General features: G+C 39.4%; 1 long non-coding RNA gene across 1 annotated transcript in view; it reads right to left on the reverse strand.

Moving 5' to 3' along the window:
• Positions 1-4,048, reverse strand: part of LOC101851436 — a 9,536-nt gene extending 5,488 nt beyond the window's left edge. Inside the window, exons 1-3 of the long non-coding RNA XR_220907.3 lie at positions 3,916-4,048; positions 3,425-3,528; positions 1,269-1,345 (exon numbers count right to left, since the gene is read on the reverse strand). This is a non-coding gene — a long non-coding RNA (uncharacterized LOC101851436). The remainder of the gene's footprint in view (positions 1-1,268; positions 1,346-3,424; positions 3,529-3,915) is intronic.
• Between the last annotated feature and the right edge of the window lie 1,905 nt (positions 4,049-5,953).

A 5,953-nucleotide genomic window follows, 5' to 3' on the forward strand; every position in this document is an offset into this window, starting at 1 on the left:
CCCCCCCGGAGTCCTATACTATACTTCACAGCGATCAGACCGCCGGTACTCACACTCACAGGTTCATTGACCGGTCACGATGGCGAACGTGACAAGACGCTTGTAGAACTTTCTTTTCTTTTCTCACAAGTGTCAGCAGAGGACACGTTTTTAATATTGATTTATTTTCAAGGCGACACAGCGTTCGTAATGCACAACCTGCATGTTACAAAAAGTTGCGTTATAATCTATCAGACTTATTACCGGGAAATTTCTGGGTGGTAACGAAAGTGAAAGTAGTTCTTGATTCTTCCCGACCGAGCCTCGGTGTCACACATACACTTCCGCCACAGCGGTTCAATTTCGTTTCCTCTTCATGATTCATCAACCACACTGTCTCGATAGCTACACTACTAATATTACACAGGCCCTATCCTTTCCCGACATACCGACCCATCACAAAATTCCCGACTTTTTCCCGATCTATCTAAAAATTCCCGACTTTTTCCCGATTTCCCGACCAGGTGGGGACCCTGTTACTGTTCCTGTTGGTAGTGTTGCTCTTTTCTCCCCTTCTATTCTTTAGCACAATTCATTCAAACTGTTCTCCCCCTCATAAGTTATAACTATAACATGGTAAACCAATGTAATCTATCAATCAATGCATCTGAACAAGTACAAAACATGATGTCTTCAAAAGCATTCGTCCTTGTTTGGTTTGAGTCCTACTAGAACTAAAGATAGAGAAAGAAAGTGATGCGAGGTTAAAACAAATATATTAATTTCCCACATTTTTAAATCACCTTTTCGATGCTCCTTTATTATGACAACTTATTTGATTAATCTAATGGTTGACCTATGCGTTGTAAATTCTTTCTATGGCGGTCAATGTTAATAGCATTTTACAAGATCTTCACATTACTTTTCAACCCCCAAATCCATTGAGAGTCTTCACAAGCATGCTGACGTGTATGTACGGCACATGAGATCACGCAAGTAAAAAAACTAAAAACAACTCTTTTTTTTAGAAATATGTAAGTGTTTTTACACCCCTAAAGACATAATTTAGACAATTTAGGATGCAGGCTTTGACCCTGCCTGTCTGGGACACACCATCCCATCAGAATGACTTAAGATATTAGATAAAAATTTTCCCTAACACAAGAATTGAACTTAGGTCTTCTGCATGCAATGGTGAAACGCTTTAACCATTATACCATACTGAACTGGCCAGCATGTATATATGAAACAATCAAATTGTAAGAGAAACTGTTAGCAAAACAACTTACATCCTCACTGGAAGGGAACCCGCCTTGCTTCAGTTTGGAGAAAACAAGTTCACCGTTGATTTGGATCTCATAGGAAGCTGTAGGAAAAAATTTGTACACGTAAAGTACACATGAACTCTTAACTAATACTGTCAAGTAATTTGATAAATTAATTAATGTAATTCTCTGCAATATCCGCCTGTCATCCTCAAGATCTTGACAAGAAAAACCTGAATAAGCCAGTATGCATGAAATGCTGATTTAAATTTTATTATAATATTGTGAAGCCCCAGGGAGTTGGCACTAAGGAAATCATCTTTATTACAATTATTATTCATTATATTAATAAAAGTGTGACTAAAGTGACCATTTTAAAAATCATTATACAATGCTGTTCGGAACCTGGTATAGTTTGGTAGGAAATTTAAAAAAATTTTGTCAAGGTGGCGGCTGAAGCCTACTCTTAGCAATTTTGGATCACCAAGGGATCTTTACCATGCACAACCTGCACATGAGAACTCTTGAGATTTTTCGCCTGCGCGACTCGATCGCCTGAAACTGATAACAAACACGTTTGTTTTTGAGGCGATCGAGTCGGGCGATCGGCCGATCCCATCCGTAGTGGGCACCCCGTATTACCTACCATAAGATCAGGGGTGTGGCTGAAAGACAGCATTAAGAAGGAGCCAAGGAGTAACAGTAGAAAGGCTGTAGACAGAAAGAATCAAGAACCCAGAGAAGTGGGCAGAGGGGGTGAGGACAGAAAGTGGAGATGGAAGCAAACGACAGAACAATATTATTAGTGAAAAGGAAAAGAGGTGAAAGGAGAAAGTTTTGGAGAAGAAAATTTTACGTCACTTTCTGGATTCAAACCCGGGACCTATTGTTATTGATTGAGAGGCGAACACTGTAACCTCTCGACCACGAGAGCCCCCAGACACATGTTTCCTGCACATTATGTCCTCACCACATGTGTTGGTGTGAAAGAAAGCTTCTGGTTGGTCTTAACTCTTTCAAGCCGTAGGAAGTTAAGTTTGAAATATAGGCTTACATGTAAATGTAAGCATTTTCGGCATAAAAAAATTAAACTATAATCAAGTAATCATCCACAACGCAATGTGATCAATTTTATGGTCTTTTGGAATAGAGCCGACAATTTAAGGATCATTGCACAAGAAAAGTTCCCTGTGGATAATTACTCAACTATTACGTATCATGCTACAGCTGACGTCTTATGAACAAATTAAATGCCGATGTTAACTCACTCAGCCCTGGGGACAAGGACCCGGTCTGCTGGCTGTGCCTTGAGCAGGCTTTGTTGCTTTTGTAAAATTGCGAAAAAAACAACTAAATCAATTCCAATCACCATAATATTTCACTCACAAGTTATTACACAGTACAATACTGTTTACAGAATTTGAAAATATTTAATAATAATAGATAGCATTTGTATAGCGCAAATCCCCGCTCAACAGCAAGCTATATGTGCTTCACAATCTATACTATTACCCCAGCAGACCTGAGAGCATTCTGAAACAACCTCAACTTCCTAGGAAGCGTACAGTGCAAGCAGCCATAATTTATAGGCGCTAAAACACTAACATACTGACAAGATTTTTCGCTGTCTTTGGCCAGGTACCCATTCCCATCTGGGTGAAGTGAGGAAAATTCTTGTAAAGTGCCTTTCCCAAGAACACGTCGGGCCCACGGCTCGAACCCCCGAACCCCACGATTACGAGTCAGGTAACCTAACCACAAGGCCACCGACGCCACATATTTGATAGTGTGTGAGATATTGCCATTTGAAAAAGGTCAGTAAAAGCACTAAAAAGTAGCTTGGAAGAAAGACCAAGACTCGTTCACATTACCCACTTCGTTATTCCGTGCTAGTTTTTTTTTTTTTTCAATTGTAGGTCAAGCAAGTGACCTTTGCCCTTGCTTAAGTCTGTTTCTTATAAAGAAATGGCTAAGGGTCACGTACAAAGTATGGTCTGTTCTCAGATGTGTGTTTACTTCTTAAGCAGAGGAAATTTCCATCCTGATACTGACTGAGCCTACTGTCAGGTTCAGGACCCAGCGCAAAAGTGCACAACTTGATTATCTTGGGGTTAGGGCTGTGTGAGTTAAATTCTTCCATACATATATTATATGAACAGGATTACAACAGGCCTACTTACACGATCTCCCTACATGACCAGCAATATCAACCTCAGATGCAGAAAAGTACTTCAGGACATCTTCCTTCAGACACTGAAAGCGAGGGGCGTACCCTCAAGCTCCGCTGATAAGAAGACAAAATTACACAAATTGAACTCAACATATGAAGTTTAGTAAGGCAATCAGTTGGTGGACACTTTGGAATTTCATGATCTTACTATGCAAAACATCTTCAATTTACTTTGCTTGAGGAATACATTCCCTGACTGGCAGTCTAGCCGTACTTATTCTTAATATGATGGCTAGACTGACCATTTAAAAAAAATAGGCCTACTGAATTGTAAATATACATTTTTAGTGTGCAGTACCTAAAGTATTTGTATTTGAGACGAAACCAGGTGCCTTAATGACAGTGCATGTATTTTAAACCTCCTGTTTTCTAATGTTAATAGGGCCTAAGATAATACGGCTAGATCTAGCATCTAAATAAAAAGTAGAAGAGAAACCATACCAGTATTCAACTTGTACTTTTACTGGAGCCATTTCGAGTTGTTGCGAAAAAAGCAAATGCTGCTTTGATGATTCCGACAGATCAAAAATTGCGACTGCTGACACAAGGAACGACCAGGCAATGTGCGATACTGCGAACTAACGACTCCAGTAGTGATGGGCAGGTATCGATACCTGGTACTTGATACTTAGATACCTATAGGTATCGGTATCGGTACCGATACCTGCTCTAAACATCGATACCTAAGTGTGATTTATCCCCGGGCTGCCAAAGCAAGTGACTTGGGCCTTGAGAATTTTTTGTTTATCAAAACTGATAAGTTTTCGTAGGGGGGGGGGGGGGGGGGCGGGGGGGGGGGGGGGGGCAAGCGTTTTAAATGCATCTAGTGATTTTTTAACAAAAAGGGAAGTTTTTCATGAAATGTATCTAGTGATTTTGCAAAATCTTCACTGACAACCCTGATTTATCCTCATTTGTTTAATTTAAAGTTGCTAAAAATCTGGTAAATTGAATTGGCTTTTTTAGAACTCTTGTGTTTTTATTTTCCAATACTAACATTTTCTGCAAAGTTGACTTTCCTCCCATACTTCACTTAGTTGTTGTTTTTATTCTCATATTTGGGTATTTCTTTCTCTCTCTCTCTCTTTTACAAATAATTTTTGTCTAAGTCTCAGCTAAATAGTCACAACTTGTCTAGACACGATTACCTAACTACTTGGAAAAGTATACTTGTATTTTTGTCTTTACTTATTACCCCCGGCGTATGTTACCAATAGCATTAGGTATCGAGGTATCAGTATCGATACCTTGAAAAAGTACTAGGTATCGACATCGATATCTAAATTGTGGTATCGGCCCATCACTACTGCGAACTAACTTCAGCAGACAATAGTGATGGGCAGGTATCGATACTAGATACTCGATACTTAGATACCTATATATATCGGTATCGGTACAGATACCTGTCTAAACATCGATACCTATGTGTTATTTATCCTAAGGCTGTCAAAGCAAGTGACTTGGGCCTTGAAAATTTTTTGTTTATCAAAACTGATAAGTTTTCATAGGGGGCAACCGTTATACATGAAACTAGTGATTTTTTAACGAAAAGAGAGAAGTTTTTCAAGAAATCTATCTCGCGATTTTGCAAAATCCTCACTGACAACCCTGATTTATCCTCATTGGTTTAATTTAACGTTGCTAAAAATCTTGTCAATTGAATTGCCTTTTTAGAACTCTTGTGTTTTTATTTTCCAATACTAACATTTTCTGCAAAGTTGACTTTCCTCCCATACTTCACTTAGTTTTTGTTTTTATTCTCATATTATTTGGGTATTTATTTCTCTCTCTCTCTCTCTCTCTCTCTCTCTCTCTCTCTCTCTCTCTCTCTCTTTTACAAATAATTTTTGTTTGAGTCTCAGCTAAAAAGTCACAACTTGTCTAGACACGATTACCTAAATACTTGGAAAAGTATACTTGTATTTTTGTCTTTACTTTTTACCTCCGGCGTATGTTATACGGGGTGCCCACTACGAACGGGATCGGCCGATCGAGGCGATCACCCGACTCGATCGCCTCAAAAACAAACATGTTTGTTTTCAGTTTCAGGCGATCGAGTCGGGCGATCGGCCCGATCCAGCTCTAGTGGGCACCCATTAGGTATCGAGGTATCGGTATCGAGACCTTGAAAAAATACTTGGTATCGACATCGATACCTAAATTGTGGTATCGACCCATCACTAGCAGACAGACGCTGGATCCCGGTATCGATTCCGTTCACTGCTCGCATCGCAACTTCCACTTCCGGGAATCAACTCCCAACCACAGAGTTACCTCCTTTTAAACTATGCTCCCAACTCACTTGTGACTTGAGTAACTCAGTTCAACTCGATGCAGTGATTCAGAGTTGTAGCAAAGAATTTCTACCATGAATCTGAATCTTAATTATTAAAAAGTAATAAGACACACACACACACACACACACACACATGCACACACACACACACACACATATATATATATATATATATATATATAT

The sequence above is a fragment of the Aplysia californica genome, unplaced genomic scaffold (assembly GCF_000002075.1).
Source record: "Aplysia californica isolate F4 #8 unplaced genomic scaffold, AplCal3.0 scaffold00587, whole genome shotgun sequence".
NCBI classification, from domain to species: Eukaryota; Metazoa; Mollusca; class Gastropoda; order Aplysiida; family Aplysiidae; genus Aplysia; species Aplysia californica.